At 48.1% G+C, this 18727-nt stretch overlaps 1 protein-coding gene across 4 annotated transcripts in view; it reads right to left on the bottom strand.

Annotated features, from left to right (window-relative positions):
- IWS1 (interacts with SUPT6H, CTD assembly factor 1) overlaps positions 1–18727 on the bottom strand; it is a 273237-nt gene that overhangs the window by 73700 nt on the left and 180810 nt on the right. The gene's annotated exons all lie outside the window — the stretch shown is intronic.

Here is an 18727-nt window from a genome sequence, read left to right as displayed (position 1 = left end):
ATTGCCACCTGGTGTTGGGCTCGGATGATGTTGTCGTCTTGGAAGAAGTCTTTTGTAGTCACGAGATAGGGGACTCCTCCCTTGGACGATAGTGCGCATGGGCATCAGCTCCATCCTTAGATTGTTTTTCGCCATGATGGGAAATCATGGAGTTAGTATAAGTAAAGAAAGGATGTCCATGCGTGTATATTCAATTAAGATAAAACTGGAACAGATACAGGTCCCGGAGAGGCGGGAGGGCAGTACTCTGCAGCTCTACATGCCAAGAACAGATGCCTACTGGTAAGTAGCATTTTTCGTTCGAGGCATATGAGCTGCAGATTCTACACTTTGCATCGATTGTGCATCAGTTTCTCCCCTAGCGGTGGTCACCTGTACCCGTTGCAGTAGTTTGAAAAAGAGTTTTTAAAACAGCTTGGCCTACTGCAGCTTGCTGCTTGGCTTGCACATCAACACAGTAGTGTTTAGTGAAGGTGTGTGTTGTAGACCATGTTGCTGCCTTTCAGATGTCTTCTAGGGGAATGTTCCCTAACAAAGCCATAGAGGCTCTTACTTTGCACGCAGAGTGCGCTCTAGGAAAAACTGTTAATGTACGTTTTGCTTTTTGATAGCATATTTGTATACATTTTACAATCCACCTTGCAATTCCAGCTTTAGAGATGGGGTTGCCTTTATGTGGTGGAGAGAAAGATACAAACAATTGCTCTGTTTTACAAAAGGATTTGGTCCTATCTATATAATAAAGAAGAGCTCTTTTAACGTCTAGTGAATGTAGAGCTCTTTCTGCTACAGAGTCAGGGTTTTGGAAAAACACAGGTAACTCTACAGAATGGTTTAAATGAAAATGGTGCCTGCTCTACCAGCGGAGGACTCCAAGGACCAGGAGCCTCCACGGAACTTGCACACCTGGAACTGAGCCGACGGCCCCGCCTCCACCTCCCATTTAACCTCTCGCAGCCTCCGCTTCGCGGATGCTGCTTGCAGAGGTCGTTTGAGTGAGAGGGCAACTCGCAGACTGTAGCCACAGCAGTGGGACACCTTTTCCCCACCCAGCAACGGACAATCGTGCCTGCTCTACCAGCGGAGGACTCCAAGGACCAGGAGCCTGCACGGAACTTGCACACCTGGAACCGAGCAGCCGGCCCGTCTCTACCTCCCATTTAAACAGTTGCGGTCCTCGCTATGCGGGACGCAGGCGGGCGCCGGGCGAAACCCAGGCAAAGGGAGGGCCGTCTGAGGCCGTCCGAGACAGTCAGAGGCAGGGCTGGGCCAGGTTCCCTACATCTGTTCCGGTATTTGTCTCCCTTTTGTTTCCTTGGTGTGCTATTTTTGACTGTTTCTTCTGTTAAGCTTGTTCTTGTACCTCGAGTGGGATTAATCCTAACAAGTTTCGCTGGGAAGTTTCTCTTGTACTATTTACAGCGTAACGGCTCTTAGTTTTGGTCTCCTAAGGGGTGCTGATTATCATTAATGGGGAAGATGAAAGCAATGGAGGGAGTTGGGGGAGGTAATGGGCCACTAACAGTCCAAAGTAAGAAAAAGAGGCAAAGGAAAACTGTTAAAAGCGCCGCAGCTAATTGTGTAATGTATAGGATAGATAGTGTCATCCAGGAATGCGAAGATATTCTAACCGAAGACCCTGGTACTAAAGTGGTAGAGGCCATATCTAACACCCTTGTAGTCCAACCCAAAAAATTAGTAATTCCGTAATTGGTCCATAGAACCAAACAGGGCGGTAAAAGGGGGGGTGGGGGGGGGACAGCGAACCAGCTGCAGCTAGACCCAGAACTTCATGTCCACAATCTCGGTGATGTACAGACAGAGAAGAGGGTGATAAGTGAGGTGGGTCACAATGTTTTATGTTCTAATAGATATGCTCCAGTTGCCTCACCTAGTGATCCAGCTGTCCCCACATTAACGCCCCCACATTAACACCCCCGCCATTGGCTAGTTCGAGGAAGAGGGGGGATTGTCACGCGTGAACCAGTTAGGGGGGATAGAAGCCGCACGTAACTACACATCTAATAGCCCCCATCATGGCCCGGAGAGGAGAAATAGATAGTGCCCCCTTGTTACCTCTCTAAGCGTACTACATAAATCACAGAGTACTGGTGCCCTTCGGCCCTTAATATCTTCCCTAGGCCCAAAGCAAACCAGGGCTGTGAGTACATCTCCAAACATAGTCTTTATGGCTAATGTTCCCAAAATCACCGACCCTAGCAGGTACGAAACCAGTGATTCATTAATCAATAAGGCTAGGAGATGCACATCTACCAACTCTCCATTGGATAATATTGAGTTAACCTTAGTGGATCCTAGTTTGGTCAATAATCTGGTTGCACTCGAGTTTAGAACATCATCCCCAGACTCCTCACGCATTCAGCTACCCCATTGTACCTGAGGCAAAGGAATACGCTTGAGGTAGTAGAGGGGCCTTGTCTGCGTTGGAAGCTAACAATTGACTCCATTATAATCCTTTAGAGCCAACCGAAAGCAGGTACCGCCCCCTATGTCATGGACCCTCAGCTTCGTATTTTCACGAGCATCCGTTGGCTCCCCCTTTGCCCATACCCCAAAAGATTGTTAATAATAATGACGCTCCTTCCCCAAACCCACATGCACAGAATCATCTGAACATTCTTTCTTGGAATATAGCCGAACTAAAGAAAAATAGGCCTGTACCTTGAGGAATGGGTTTGTGGGTAGCCATGATGTATGCCTTTTTCAGGAGACTTGGAGTGTGGGGGCGCTATATAACTTCGGCTATACCACATTCCATACTCCTGCCATGACTAGTGGAAAAGGCAGGCCCTCTGGAGGCCTAATTGCATGGATTAGAATAGATTTGGGATGGTCTGCCTTTATTCACGATAGCGACAGCCATGATATTATGTGGTTAACTTTTAAGGCCCCAAGGGTGCTGAGTCTCTGGAACTTTTTAATGTCTATATAAGGGGGACCATGAGTGGCAAGTCCTCGGCAATTCTGAATAAATTGGAAGATCTCCTATCCAAATGCCCCCCACCGCTAAAATGGTTGTAGCGGGCAATTTTAATTGTACATTCGAGCCACTCAGCCACAAAGATCTTTTTGACACAATGGAGGAGGACAGCAATTTGGGTGTGCCCCCTATAGCTTTGCCGCCTGTTAAAAGATGGTCCCAGATTATAACACAAGTAAACGCCATGACCTTGGAATTTGGGCTTAGAGCTGCCAATGGCAGAACCCCTTCCGATATACGGGGGAATATACCTTTAACAAATTAGCATGCCCATCCCGAATTGATTATATTCTGGTGGACTTGCGCCTAAGGGTAGATGTCATCAATATGGAGGTGTGCCATACCGTTGACAGTGACCATAACCCCCTAACGCTAAAAATGAAGAATCGATGGGTTCCCCGCTCTACAAACCCAAATTCTACCTTGACGGCCCATCTTCCAACCAAGGAGTTAATATTGTCAAATTGCGGTAGGCGCCTAAGGTGGCGGGGGAGGATCTAAAGATTGAGCATATCTCCACAATTTTAACTGCAAAGACAGGCGATTTAAAGGAATTTTTGGCAGCAGGGCAGGGGCGGGAGAAGATTCCCCATATCCACCAAGAAACCATACATTTGATTGGTGCACAGTTTGTAGGAGGTGCAAGTACAGGCCATGGAAAGCGGAAACTAAGAAAACATAACTTATGGTTCACGGAGAATTGTAAAGAGAAAAGGAAAGTCTTAATAGCAGCCGTAAAGGAGAAAAACTCTCCCATGGTTAAACTAGTGAGAAAGGATTACAATCTATCTCTGAATTTAGCTAAGCGTGACTGGGAGGAGGCCCATTCGGAGTACTTAAAAGAGGTGTCAAGTTTGAGAAATTCTGCTTCCTTTTGGGCTTTAATTAAGAAGAGAGAAAGGAATGATAATTCTCCTATTCCTAATCATATCGGGAGCCAGGTTTGGTGGGATCATTTTGCTCACTTATATACAGAGGAAGTCGAGGGGGAGCCAGATAATTCGCTCGGTAACCAGGCCCCAACTCCCTACGAATACACAAATCCATTCAGCCTGAACGAGGTCGAGAGCGCCATCAAATGCATTAGTCCTGCAAAAGGGGCAGGACCAGATGGTATCCCGGGCGATTTGTTTTTATTGGAACCACATAGGTGGGCCCCGTTACATCCTACTTATGATTAATAGTATAATGGAAGGAGCAGAAGTACCGAATTCATGGAAAGAGGCTGAGGTAATACCCATTTTTAAAAAAAGGCGACCGACAGGACCCCGCCAATTACAGGCGTTTTTATTTATTAGACTGTATGCAGAAAGTGGTAGGCAGAACCCTTCTAAATAGGATTCAGCTATGGATGGAGGAGGAGGGAATCCTTTCTAATTGCCAAGTAGGTTTTAGGAAGGCCACCAGCACAGTTGACCAAGTCTTTAGACTACTTCTCCTTTATTGGAAAGTGGAAGCCATAGGAAAGGGAAGCCTGTATCTTGCGTTTATTGATCTCAAGACGGCTTTCGACTTGGCCCCACGTGCAAAGCTCTGGACAGTGCTACAGGATATGGGTATCCCCCCTATATTCTATCTATTCTAAGATGCCTTCATGAGGATACCTATGCTTGTATCAGATGGGGAGAAGAAGGGCAAACCACGGAGAGGATTCCAGTAAATAGGGGCGTCCGCCAGGGTTGTGTGTTGGCTCCCACACCTTTTTCACCATATGTGAATGGTGTGGTTGATTTTTTGAGCCAAATTCCAGCTAACGCTCCAACCCTGGCGGGGGAAAAAATTGCTACCTTCCTTTTTGCGGACGATACCCTTCTAATCTCAAAAACTCCGATGGGTCTCCAAAAACTCTACCCGTTTCCAATTATTTTTTACATCAAGGGATCTTTCCATCAACATTTCAAAGACTAAGTTCATGGCTTTTAACCCTGGGAACCATTTTAGACCTAAACTCACTCTTAATGGCTCCCTTCACGAGCAAGTTCACTCCTTTGACTACCTGGGGATTAGGCTTTCAGACAAAATGTTATGGGGGTCGCATCTGAGTAAGGAGTTATTGAACCATAAGCGGGTTGCAGGTTTTCTCAATAGAGCAACGTTCTTCTCCATCTAGACTGGTCGCCCCGGCTTTAGTTGTTTATGAAGGCAAAGCTGTGAGCTCGGCAACCTATAGTCCCGAACTCTGGGGCTTTGAAAAAATAGAAGAGATCTAAAGATCTGAGAATAAATTCATCAGAGACTTGGTCTCGGTCCCTATTTACACACCACTAAAACATTTATTCCTAGACATGGGTAGACGCTCAATTAGTGAGGTGGCCAGACTCCGTCCTCTCTTGTATTGGGCAAGATTAAGACGCACCCCTGAATTGGCACATTATGCGGCTGGCCTTTCCGAACTGATCACCCTGGACTCTAATAAAAGGGTCAAATGGCTAAGGGATCTGAAGGATCTTATGATTAAATTGGGTCTAGCTGAATCCTGGGAGCATCAGGCCCCTTTGACTAAGGTGGAACTAAAAAAAGATCAACTGGAACTGGGTTTTCTTTTTTTTTTGTAAGACCTTTATTATACAATACTACAGACACACAGCCATTGAAAACTGTTAGATCACTGTTCCAAGCCATTGTTTCCGTCTTAGAGGCGTGTGGGCTGGGCTTGTGGACCAGGGGTAGTAGATGTACTAGGTTGTTGGTCAGGAACGAGAACGACACCGGGTCGTGGGGTTAAAGATGGTTTTATTGGTATCCCACGATTCGATTTTAACATTAAAGTTCTCCTCGTTCTGAAAGTAAGTCTCTCTTTGGCAAATTGACTGGGATCCGTTTTGGCATTCGGGTATTCCTCCTCTTGGTCTTCTGATATTAGCAATGCACTTCAAGGTCTGGTTAAGGTCTGGTCATTAAGGCGATTCCCTTGGCTCCGGTGTCCCATGCAAAAAGAAGACCAACAGAAAGGGAGCCGTTAGTTCCGCTGTCTACTGGGGAAGTTGCACCTAGGGGCCGTGTGTAGTGAGATGGGGGAATCACCGGTGAACACGTATCTCTAACGTAAGTCAGTGAAGTGAGTCGGGTTTTACAGACAGTGAGGGTAAACGCGGGGTAAAGGAAACAAGAGGGTGGGGAGACGAGGAAACACATACACAGGCTTTGTACACTTTATACATGCTTGCTTCCCACCCAAGCCGCCATACGCCGCCATACCTGGGTTAGCCACGCTACTCCCCCGGGAGAGTGGCACGGCGGCTCACAGGGTCGTTGGCCTCCTGGCTCTCCGTGAGACTCCTCTCCGCCTTCTCTGGGATGTTCTTCGGTTATTCCTCGTAATCCTTCGCTGCTGCAAACTCCAGTCGCCCGCTCTCCAACTCCGCTCCTCGCCTTCTCCTCCGGGGTGATGTCACACGCCACAAACATCACTTCCTGGGATTTAACCAATCCGGTATCGCTGACGTGTACAGAAGGAGTGTCCTCCTCCTCCGTGAACGCCCAATTAAAGGCGCCGTGTTCCTCTTCTTCGAGTCCGTCCTGATCTGAACCCCATATGTCCGTCTGCAAGGAAGGAGGTATTACTGGGTCATTTCCGGGTGTCCACCACTCCTCGTTTTTATTCAGCCTCACCCTGTTACAAGGCGTTAACCTCGTACCCTGAGATTTCCCCGAACTCGAGGGCCAAGTTTATAGCTGCTGGAAATGGGGTGCTGATATCCGACGTCATGATCATAACATCATCGGCATACAGTGACACTTTTTTTCCCAATCTCTATACTTAAAAGGCTTGATGTTATTAGCCTGGCGGATTTTCTGCGCAAAGGGCTCATTATAAAGATCGAAAAGTAGAGGAGATAAGGGGCACCCCTGTCGTGTGCCCCTTGCGATGGTAAATGACTCGGATAGTCCACCTTTAACCAAAACGTAGGCAGTTGGATTATGGTATATAAGATCCACTGCTCTACGAAAAGAGCATCCCATGCCAAACATTTCCAAGACCCCCGCAGGTATAACCAATTGACCCTGTCGAAGGCCTTGGTGGCGTCCAGCATGAGAATTGCCAATGGCACAGAAGAAGTTGTCGCCATATCGATTGCTCCTATAAGGTCATACGTCAGCTCAAAGAGCTGGCGACCCTTCACGAAGCCCTTCTGATTGGAATGTAGGACTTCTGGAGCAACCTGGCTCAATCTCTTGGCTAAAAGGAATGTTAAGATGTTATAGTCCGCATTAAGTATTGAAATGGGACGGTATGAACCGCAGTCGGAAGCGACCTTGCCTGGTTTCAGGATGAGTGTAATGGAAGCATTATTCCAGGAGGTAGGGGGTAAGATTCCTTCTTGCAAAATTTGGTTAAATATATCTACGAGAAGAGGAGAAATTTCAGTTATTTGGTGTTTATATATTTCAGACGGCAAGCCGTCGGGCCCCGCCGCTTTACCTCTCTTGCTGTTTTTTATTACATTTATCACCTCTTCTTCCGTGATCCTCTTATCCAAAGATAAGCATTGTTCTACGGTTAGAGATGGTAAAGAAATGCCTTACAGACACTCCTTTATTCTATCAGATGAGGTATTCATGTCCTCCTGATATATATTCTGAAAAAAATCCTTGAAGGCAGACCTTATTTCTATGTCAGGACCGGAGGCTTCAGATTATGCTATATCTTCCTTCGCTTTATTAACATAAAGAAACCACAGCAGCTTAGGAAAAGATATAATAAGAACAAAAAATGCTTTAAACATAAAGCATTAACGTAATGTTCAACAAAAAATCAACAACAACTCCCAAGAGTCTCTTTGTCATAATCATAGTCCACAGTCCTTTGTCACTGTTCATCATCCCTATATAACCGGACTTCCCATCATCTTCCTCCTCTTTCTTCGCTGCTCCCGCAGCCAGATAAGTGTTTTTCTATTTTGTCTTCTTTATTGTACTTGATTGTCTTGCGGTCTTTGGGGACTCCTTGTGTGGTTTATTCCCTTTCAGAGTCCCTGGTTGCGGGAACGTTCTTCGTTCCTACGCGACTTTATTCCCACTGGTGTGCGGTGTGTACATAGACCGCAAGGGGGCGGCCTGTCGTCTCGCCGACCCTCCGGCGCGCCTCCGCAGTACGAGGAGCCGCGCCGTGGGGTCTGCTTGCGCAGGGGCCGACCCTCGCGTACCCCTCTGACACCTGGTGATCCGGGTCTGTACTTTCACAATTTTGACGCCCTCTGGGGCCTGTATAGCGGTTTTGACCGCGTGGATCGCCTTCGGGCGAGATCTGTGCACCTCTTTAAACAGTGTGTGGCCTAGCGCGCTTGAGGGGTACGTAGACCCGGTCCCGGCGAGGAGGGTCTGCGCGCTTGGGGGTTGGTGCAGCCCACCTGCCACGTCAGCTGGCCCAAAACGTGATCGCAGCCGCTGGGCCTGCCCACATTCGAGAACTTTCTCGGTTGCCGCCCTCTTGGGTGCCCCGCATTTGCCCTTGGTTCCGACATGGAAGGGGAGTATGAGGAGGAGGCCTGCCCCTATCTGCAGGATGATGAGTTTTATCAGGCGGTGGACAGCTCCATCTATCGTTGTGTGACGGAGGTGGTGGGGCCCATGGAGGACCGCCTCTCGGCCCGCATCGTGGAGGAGTGTGCCAAGCTGGCGGCGGCGCAGGTGCCGCCGCCCCCCGTGCTCCCGGGGACGTCCGGCGGGTTGCCGCCCGCTCCGAAGAGACCCCGGAGTGAGGGGCCTTCATCGGAGTCCCAGGGCGTGGATAAGGACGCCTTCGAGCGTCTTCGTGACGCCTTCCTGGCCAAAGCGACGGCGGTGCCTCCGACACCCTTGGTGGACCCTGGCACTTCGGGCGGTCTGTCAACGGCGCCCGCTTCCCCGATCTACGATTCTCCGGACACGGATGACGACGGGGAGTCGACCCGATCTTGGCTCCCGGCGCCTTCGGGAAAGGAAATGCCCCGAGATGAGTCGGGCATGCTGGACCCGGACGAGATTGTCCATCCCCGATCCGCGGCCTGGGCCCCGGGGGAGACGGTGGCGAAGTTCGTCGCGGGCCGGCTGCGCAAGCCCCTGGAGAAGGAAGCGAGGGGTTGCCTGCGCGGGGAATGCCCGCGGCCTACTCTGGAGGGGAAGGTGGCTATGACCCCAGAATTAGACCCCAAGATGGCCACCTTCCTGGCGAAATTCATGAAAGACCCCAGGAAGGGGATCGATCGGTCCTGGCGGGCCTGCCAGGACAAGCTGTTGGATGCGGTCGGGCCCGCCACGAAGATCCTCGACATGGCGGAGGAGGCTCGAGCAAATGGCACCGCCATTTCACCGGAGGTGCTCTCCAATTGGGCCCAGAGGGTGATCGTCTTCTTGGGCAACGCCAACTGTGCCCTGTCCACGGAGCGACGGCGGTCGCTCCTTATTAAACTGGATCCGAAGCTGGGGGACCTGGCCTCGTCGGAGGCAGGTGCAGTGGCCCAGGGTGGCCTCTTCGGTGAACCTTTCATCCGCGAGCTGGGAAAGTTCGTGAACACGTTCACGTCACTGGACAAGGCCCAGTCCAGCATCAAGAAGGTGTTTCACCAGCGTTTTTCTGGAGGGGCCGGTCGCGGCAGGGGCCGCGCGATCGGCCGTGGTCAGCAGACCAACAACCGTGGACAAGGCTCCGGAAGAGGTCAGTACCAGACCTCGGCCAACTACACCAATTTCTACCCCACGAGGGGACAACGCTATGGTGGAAGAGGATTCCAGAAGAAGTCCGGACAAGGACATGCCCCCGGTGAGTGTTCTTTGCTTGGATCAGGTTCCGATTGGGGGGCGGCTGGCAAGCTTTTACGGGGAGTGGGAGTTGCTCACTGCCGATGCTTGGGTTTTGCAAACTGTGAGAGGTTTCCATATAGAATTTCACGACCAGCCAACTCAGGTGAGGCCCCCGCGCCCAATGGTTTTCTCATATTCCGACGCGCGATTGATAGACGGGGAGGTCTCGGACTTGCTGCGCAAGGGAGCCATCCGCCTATCAACGCGCCACCCGCATGGGTTCCTCAGCAACGTCTTCTTGGTAGACAAGACGGATGGGGGCAAAAGGCCTGTGATCAACCTCAAGGAATTCAATGGGTGGTTGGTCTACCGTCACTTCAAGATGGAGGGAATCCACCTCCTTCGGGACGTGCTCCTCCCTCGGGATTGGATGGTGCGACTGGATCTCAAGGATGCCTACTTGGTCGTTCCCATCCACCCCCCTCATCGTCGTTTCCTACAATTCCTGTGGGACGGCAAGGTGTTCGAATTCACCGCCCTGCCGTTCGGTCTTTCTTCGGCCCCGTGGTGCTTCACGAAGGTCCTTCACCCGGTGGTGGAGTTTCTCAGAAGCCAGGGAGTCCGTATGATAGTATACCTGGACGACATCCTCCTCATGGGACAGTGCCCAGAGGTGCTGGCGGGACAGCTGCGTCAGGCTGTCGGCCTGCTTCAGAGGCTGGGGTTCGTTGTCAACGGCTCCAAGTCGGTCTTGGTTCCCGCCCAGCAGATCACCTTTTTAGGTTTCGTGGTGGATTCGGTTCAGGCGGTCTTGAGCCTACCGAGTCGGAAGGTCGCAAAGATACGACACCTGCTTCGGCAGACGATCGCAAAGGATCGTACGTCACTGCGTCATGTCGCCAAGGTGGTAGGCCTCCTATCGTCCTCCATCCAGGCGATTTTCCCAGGCCCGCTGCACTACAGGGCTCTTCAGCGCCTGAAGGCACAGCATTTGCGCCGTGGGATGTGTTACGACCAGTGGGTTCCCCTCACGGACGAAGTGAAGGAGGAAATGTCATGGTGGCTGTCTCACATGGAGGCATGGAATGGGCGAGCGATCTTCGGGTCGGCTCCGGACTTGGTCATAGAATCCGACGCCAGCAGGTCGGGCTGGGGCGCCCGGTGCGGGGATTTTTCCACCGGCGGCGCCTGGTCGTCAGAAGAACAACAATTGCATATCAATTGTTTGGAGCTCCTGGCGGGCTCCTTCGCGGTTCGCTGTTGGACCAAGGATTCGGTCAAGGCTTGTGTCCTGCTCCGAATGGACAATGTTTCGGCGGTCCGATATGTGAACCACCTGGGAGGTCCTCGGTCCCGCGCCTTGGCGGATTTAGCGAAGGACTTCTGGGATTATTGCCTGTCTCGTCACATTGCGGTGACGGCGGAGTATCTGCCAGGCCAGTCCAATCAAGTAGCGGATTGGCACTCTCGACATCTCAGGGATGCCAGCCAGTGGAAACTGGATCCGGGAGTCTTCCGGTGGCTACACTCCCTTTGGGGCCCCTTCTCGGTGGACCTCTTCGCGTCCCGTCTCGACCACCAGCTGCCGCGGTTCTACAGCTGGAGGCCGGACCCTCTGGCGGAGGCCACGGACGCGTTCTTGCAGGATTGGAGTCGGGAACAGCCGTTTGCGTTTCCCCCGTTCTCCATGATCATGCGAACGGCGGCTCAAATACGCCGCCAGGGTGCGGACCTGGTGTTGGTTACACCGCTGTGGAGGTCTCAAGTATGGTTTCCGGTTCTTCTGGAACTTTCCTGGGATTTTCCAATCCTACTCCCCCTGTTTCCTCTGCTCCTGACGAGCCCGGATCAGGAACCTCACCCTCTCGTCATACAGAACACTCTCCGCCTCGTGGCGTGGAGGCTCTCAGGAGACGCTGGACGCTCCCGGGCCTTTTGGGGTCAGCTGAGCACTTGCTCTCCAAAGCATGGGCCGATAGTACGACGAAGCGTTACAGATCCGCTTGGCTTAAGTGGATGCGTTGGTGTTTACGAAGGGATTTGGATCCCATGGTCGCCGGCCTTGTTCCCGTGCTGAATTTCCTGGCTCATTTGGCCGACAAGGGTTTAGCGTATAGAACGATCAATGCTATCCGGTCGGCGATTTCTGCGGGCCATGATAACATCGATGGCCATCCGGTAGGGGAACACCCTTTTGTGTGCCGGCTTCTGCGAGCGGTTCGCCTCGCACTGCCGCCAGAACCCAGGTACTCCGTCCTTTGGGACGTCAATTTGGTTCTGAATCTGTTCCTGTCGTGGCCAGCGAATTCTTATCTGTCTCTTAAGGAGCTTTCGGCGAAATTAGCCATGTTGTTATGTCTGGTTTCTTGTAGGCGCGTCTCGGACGTGCGCGCGCTGGATGTTTCTGCACGCATTTTTTCCCCGGATGGGGTTACTTTTACGGTGGGCCGACGCACTAAGACGTCGTCGCGTTCCATTTCTTATCCAGCCTTTACTGACACTCCTAAGTTGTGTGTCGTGCAATGCCTCAAAGCATATGAGGACCTGACCTTGGATCTGCGCCCTCCGGGCGAGCGTCAGTTGTTGATTGCCCTGCGGAAGCCACACAAAGCTGTCTCCTCCCCCACTATTGCTCGGTGGGTGCGTTGGGTCATGCAGGAAGCGGGCATCAATACTTCTCTCTTTGGAGCACACTCCGCCAGGGGGGCCATGGCCTCTAAGGCATTCTCGGTGGGTGCTCGTCTGGAGGACCTTATGCGAGCGGCGGACTGGTCCTCGGATTCCACCTTCAAGAGGTTTTATTTTAAGCCAGTGGTGGATTTAGCTCAGTTGGTGGTAAGTAAGCTTTAAACTAGCATAATCTGAAGCCTCCGGTCCTGATATAGAATCGAAATTTGCCTAGCTTACGTAACGGTAAGTTTCAATTCTATTAAGGACACGGAGGCGAGGATTATCCCGCCCGAACTACGGTGGTGTCTCTGCCCACCCGTATGGCAGTAAGTAAAGCGTTTTCCTTGACGTTGTCTATACTGTGTTGTTCACTGTATGCTCCTCGCCTTGTTGTAACTTTTCCTGGGCCACCTCGCTGATGCTGTTCCTTTTTTGGCAGGCAACGACGGGGCTAAACAGGACCAATGAGGCTTAGCGTGATCTGCGCGAAGAAAGAGGAGGAAGATGATGGGAAGTCCGGTTATATAGGGATGATGAACAGTGACAAAGGACTGTGGACTATGATTATGACAAAGAGACTCTTGGGAGTTGTTGTTGATTTTTTGTTGAACATTACGTTAATGCTTTATGTTTAAAGCATTTTTTGTTCTTATTATATCTTTTCCTAAGCTGCTGTGGTTTCTTTATGTTAATAAAGCGAAGGAAGATATAGCATAATCCTCGCCTCCGTGTCCTTAATAGAATTGAAACTTACCGTTACGTAAGCTAGGCAAATTTCGATTCAGCGTCTGATGATACGGTCCCAGCCCTGGTTTTAATAAAATCTACATTGTTCCGACTCCGATCAGTTCTGGACTTCCAGGCTAGTAATTTACCAGCTCCTTCTCCGAATTCAAAATTGGCTAACTTGCTGGCTTCCCATTTCTGGAGCATACGCTGATTAAGGATAGAAGCCAACTGCCCCTTAAGCTCTAGTAGTTTTACCTGCTTATTAATTGGGTCGGAGACATTATTACAGACCTCTAGCTCAGATTGGATCAGTGACAAGTTGGCTTCTATAGATTCAACTTCTTGGGTGTATTGCTTTCTCCGGAATGTAGTTTTGCTCTTAATAACACCCCACAGGAAGCACTTAAAAGCGTCCCAGACAATAATGGGATTAGCAGAACCAATATTGAGACGAAAGAATTCCTATATCTCTGCCTTAATACATGCGAGATCGTCTGGAGATGAAAAAAGGGAGCGATCGCACGTCCATGTCCTGTTCGGAGATCTGATCAAGCCAACAAGTTCTAGAGAGACAGCACTGTACCGTTTATCTGTTATGTTTAATCCGGTAGGATTCACTGTGATGCTTTATCAGTCACATCACCTTTGCTTCCTTTCATCCAATTATCACTGACTTGTGGGTTGATAATGTATACTCCAGGCGTCAATCATTTCAGGAATGATTGTAAATATGACCAACTATCTGTTCTTTTGAAACATCAGTCTCATGTTTTAGTGAGGCACCGTCTTTTTAAAAAAAAATATAAGCGCATTGATCAAATGGGCACATCCGGAAGCAATGGGTGAGATAAGTTTTATCCTGCAGCAGCATTTTTACAATTCTGTCTGAATTGTTTGCGAGCATTGCGCGTTACCGTTCTGCGCATATCCCGATGCGTTATGTAGACACGAACGATTTCCTAGCAACCGGCCGGACGCCATGACGTATGCGCGTCGGTTGCCTGGTTACTAGTACAGCTACGTCGCGTTTGGTGTGCTTCCGCATTTCATAACGCAAGTTGAAGTTGGAAGCTGTGCGCCACTGAGCGGAGCTGGAGGAACAATTACTCTACGCTTTTACAGCAAAACGGGGTAGGTTGAATTTAAAACCATGAACCAGAATACATGGCTCGAAGCAACTTTTGGTATAATTACACCGGCAGCGTCTAACAAAGACGTATCTCGCTCTATCCCTTCTCTCTTTTAGTACTCGATGTCAGTTTCTTCGAAAACATTCTTGAAAACACCCCTGAACTAACGCGTTGGGTGAGTAATCACTGATTTGACTTTGGGGATACATTGTTACCTCTCCAGTAAATTATATGCACAGCTAATCTTATTGGCAGGCAATAAGCCACAATAGTTGGGACCCCGATGTATAAATGGGTACCTCTAATTTTAACTATGGCTGAAACCTTGAATCATTGATTGTATCTGCCAAAGTGGTAACTATAGAAGGGAATTTGCCGGTTTCTCTAATGAAAGAATTTCTATTTGATGTGCAGTAATTTGCATGGGAGACAAGCTGCGTAGCACTAATGGCTACTCTTTCCTTTCAATTTACAGTAATACTTTTGGAAACTATCACAATTTGAGTGCGGACCAATCGTCGCACTGTTTGTCGAAGCACCACGAAAGGGTGAGTGCTTTTCTATGACCGTCACTAGTGGACTCAATTGATATTATCTAGTGATACTTAGCCCCGTTTTTCATTTATCATTACAGGTGCCCAATGATAATAGTTTTTAATTGGTGTGCACTCTGAAAGACATCCCCCTATCACCCCGTCCTGATGAAGACCCGTTGTTGAGGACTTGAACCACCCGTTGTATGGTTGGGTCGAAACGTCGACGACATTCCCCTTTGGGAGCCTGTACCTATTGACCCCTGTCCCCTGCCCCTTTTCCTGTTAATCCTATTGCCATTGGTCCAATTTAAGGACTAAGGAATTGTATATAGCATATAAGCTAGTAAGAAAGAAGTACATTTTTTACAAGCGTTACCCAGGTCAGGCTCGTTTTCCTTGTATATAAATGACCTACACTATGTTTTTCTGATCCTCTTGATCATTCACTTGAGCACATACTTTACTTCTTTCTCTGTGCACGTTCTCTTTTTATAAAAATGTATTTTGGTTTATTATTTATGTAAATATATGTACAGAGATACATTCAATTCCAAATTTTGTTATATTGTATATTAAACTGACCGTCCTGATTAAACTTTTTCGGTTCCATTGGTTTATTGGTACTGACTGTGTGATTTTTTGTTAATGTGGGCTAGTATTACTTATGTTATTAAGAATATAGATTCAGTCTTGATGTGGAGTAAATCAACTTGACCGAATGTAATGATTATTTTCTATGGTAAAAGTATGTCAAGGACCAATTGTTGTCTATACTACTGAATACCCAGGTCCTTGGACTATATTGGGTCAGCCCCTGTTTTATAACAATTTCCTTGTGCAGGAATTCCTGCGAGGGTGTCGTCTTCTATGTCCATAAAATTGTTGTGATTTATCCTCTGTGTGTTTATACTGGAAAACTGTTGAGAACTAATTGACTACGGATATGACAGAGAAAGATACTCTATCATACAGCGAGGAGTACATTAATAAATTGATAGACACCCAGGGAGGTGGCAGCTTCTTGGGTAGGAACACCAATCCAATTGATTTAACTCTCAATGATAAAATCAATAAATTAGAGAGATTGGAAAAGAAATTAATCCGTACAAGACTACATGGCCATACACTAACACAATACCTTCAGGCTAATGTAATCCCCATTGGCTTACAGGTACGAAACGAACCGGCTATCTTTATTGATAATCCGAAGTTTAAAGGCAATTTCAGCTTCATCAGTAATAACTGCTCAAGGCACTGGATGGTGCTTGGGGTGGAGACAGCACTGGAGGAGGTCGAACGTCTGATGAAAGAAATATCCGACCTAAGAAAAGAAATAATAGATGACAAGGCCCTGAGCAATGCTAAAGAAGCTCTTGAACGCCTAGAAAAAACACTAAAAGAATTTGATGTGTTTACACAATCCACTAAATTGGATAAACTGGCCAAGGATTTAAAGTTCTATGATAAAAAGGCAGTTTATCCATATTTAGCCGAAGGGTATTATAAACAAGACAATCAAGGCAGGTTCTTTACCAGAGGGCGGGGTGGTTTCAGGAAGTACAACACCTTTTCTGACTCCTCAGCCACCAGTAACTCTGATAACGAACAGGAGAGACCTAGCACTAGCCACCAGTACTCTGAACAACAAAATACTTTTTTAGAGGAGGAACAATGGGCAGGATATCAGAACAGGGGCCGCCCCTGGGGGAGACCCAGGGGACGGGGCCAATCCAATTGGAACACAGGCAGGGGAGCAGCCGCGAAGAAACAGGTTCTTTTCAACCAGGAAGCTCACGGAGAGATTCGGACCAGAAGGCAACATTACCAGTGGTGAATGTTGACTGTGAGAGCCCAATAATAAATCTATCATCGTATATTCTGAAACCAGCGGAGTTGAATATACTGGAGAAGGGTCTCTCCTTTGTCCCTACCAATCAACCTAACACATTTTGTCTGAAAACAGAGCTACATCAGTTTTTCCGCAAAGTCAGACTGAAGCACTATTTTAACAAAGTCCCTTTCCAACCAACATTTACTAGCACTGGCTTACGACCACCATCAACTTTCACCCCAACATCTCAGATGGTATCACATAAAATCCTAGCCTTTGAACAGGTGGTGATGCGTGACGTGAATCAAGTGCTAAATGAAAAGAAATACATTAAATACAATATCAGTAGACAGGAACGTCAGGCCCTTGAATCCTTGAAACAGAATACTGATATTGTTATAAAACCGGCGGACAAGGGTGGGGCCATCGTTGTCCAAGGGTGAGATGATTATAAGACAGAGATCCTTTCACAACTAGGAGTAGTTGGTAACTATAAAAAACTTAAAACTGATCCAACAAAAGAGATAGCATTGAACATTAGGTCAATCACAGACAAAGCACTGGAGGAGGGATACTTATCAAAACAAGAATATACTTTCCTAAACAGCAACCACCCTAGGCTCCCTACGATTTATACGCTTCCGAAGGTGCACAAGAGGCTAAATAACCCCCCAGGCAGACCCATAGTGTCTGGCTGTGGATCTATCTTAGAACCCCTGTGTAAATTTATTGATATCTTTTTAAAACCAGCGGCTGAGGGAACAATGTCCTATGTGAGAGACACCATGCAAGCGATACAACTGGTAGATGGCTATATGTTCGACCATAACAAAAACTTTCTGGCCACGATGGACGTTGCATCGCTTTATACAAATATCCCACAGACAGCAGCTATTGACGTGATTAGAGGGGTATTGGAAGAACGCCCCAAACCATGTCAGGTACCTACTCAATTTATTCTAGATCTACTTGAGATTGCCATGCGAAAGAATTTCTTTTACTTTGAGGGAGACTACTATGTGCAGACACGCGGAGTGGCCATGGGGGCAAGTTTTGCGCCGGACCTGGCCATACTCTTCATGGATGCAAATGAAAGGGAATTTATATACAGTGACACAAACCCATACTTTACAAACATCAGGACATGGCGTTGATATATCGATGATGTCCTTATGGTTTGGGAAGGTAATGAAAAAACCTTGATGGAATTCCATGGATGGCTGAATCAACGATCCAAGGATATACAGTTTACTCTCGAATACAGCCAAAAGAAAATCAATTTTCTTGATATCAGTATAGTGGAAGAAGCGGGACTGTTACATACCACCCTCTACAGAAAATCTAGTGAGAGGAATACCCTGCTTCGGTACAATAGCCATCATCCGCGCAATCTCAGGGACAATTTACCCTATGGTCAGTTCCTGAGGTTGCGCCGGAATTGTACCCGCAAGGAGGATTTCTTCAATGAATCTATGTCACTTATGGAGCGTCTACTGGAGAGGGGCTATCCACAACGACTTTTGAAAAAAGCTAGAAAAAAGGCTTGGTTCTGCCATAGAGAATTCCTGTTGGAACCAAAAACCAAGACTAATGGAACGGATGAAAGGATAACATTTGTCACTACATTCAATACTAAGAGCAGTGAAATTAAGAAGATCATAAGTGCTCATTGGCATTTGGTGCCTGACGATATAGGAATTACATCTCCACCGATGTTTGCCTTTAAAAAGGGAAGAAGTGCCAGGGATTATGTAGTTCAATCGTTGTTACCTAGCATATCCAGAGATTCCCAGTCCACACTATGGAACACATCACCTGTATTAGGCCACCATAAATGTGGATCATGTAAAGCGTGTCAACTAACAGAAGAACTGAAATTATGTACTCACAATAACTACACGCACTTAATGAAACAGCACACTAATTGCAATTCATCTGGAGTCATATATGTAATTGCATGCCCTTGTGATTTTTGGTACATAGGTCAAACTATCCAAAAAGTAAAAACCAGAATCCTACAGCATTGCAGTAGGATCCGCTGTAGGGTTCAGGGGGCCCCACTGGTGGAACATTTTACAAAATTTGGTCACTCACCTGAAAGTTTGAA

The sequence above is a fragment of the Lissotriton vulgaris genome, chromosome 11 (genome assembly GCF_964263255.1).
Source record: "Lissotriton vulgaris chromosome 11, aLisVul1.2, whole genome shotgun sequence".
In the NCBI taxonomy this organism is placed as follows: Eukaryota; Metazoa; Chordata; class Amphibia; order Caudata; family Salamandridae; genus Lissotriton; species Lissotriton vulgaris.
The sequence above is the reverse complement of the archived record's forward strand: the minus strand, read 5'-3'. Positions and strand labels throughout refer to the sequence as shown.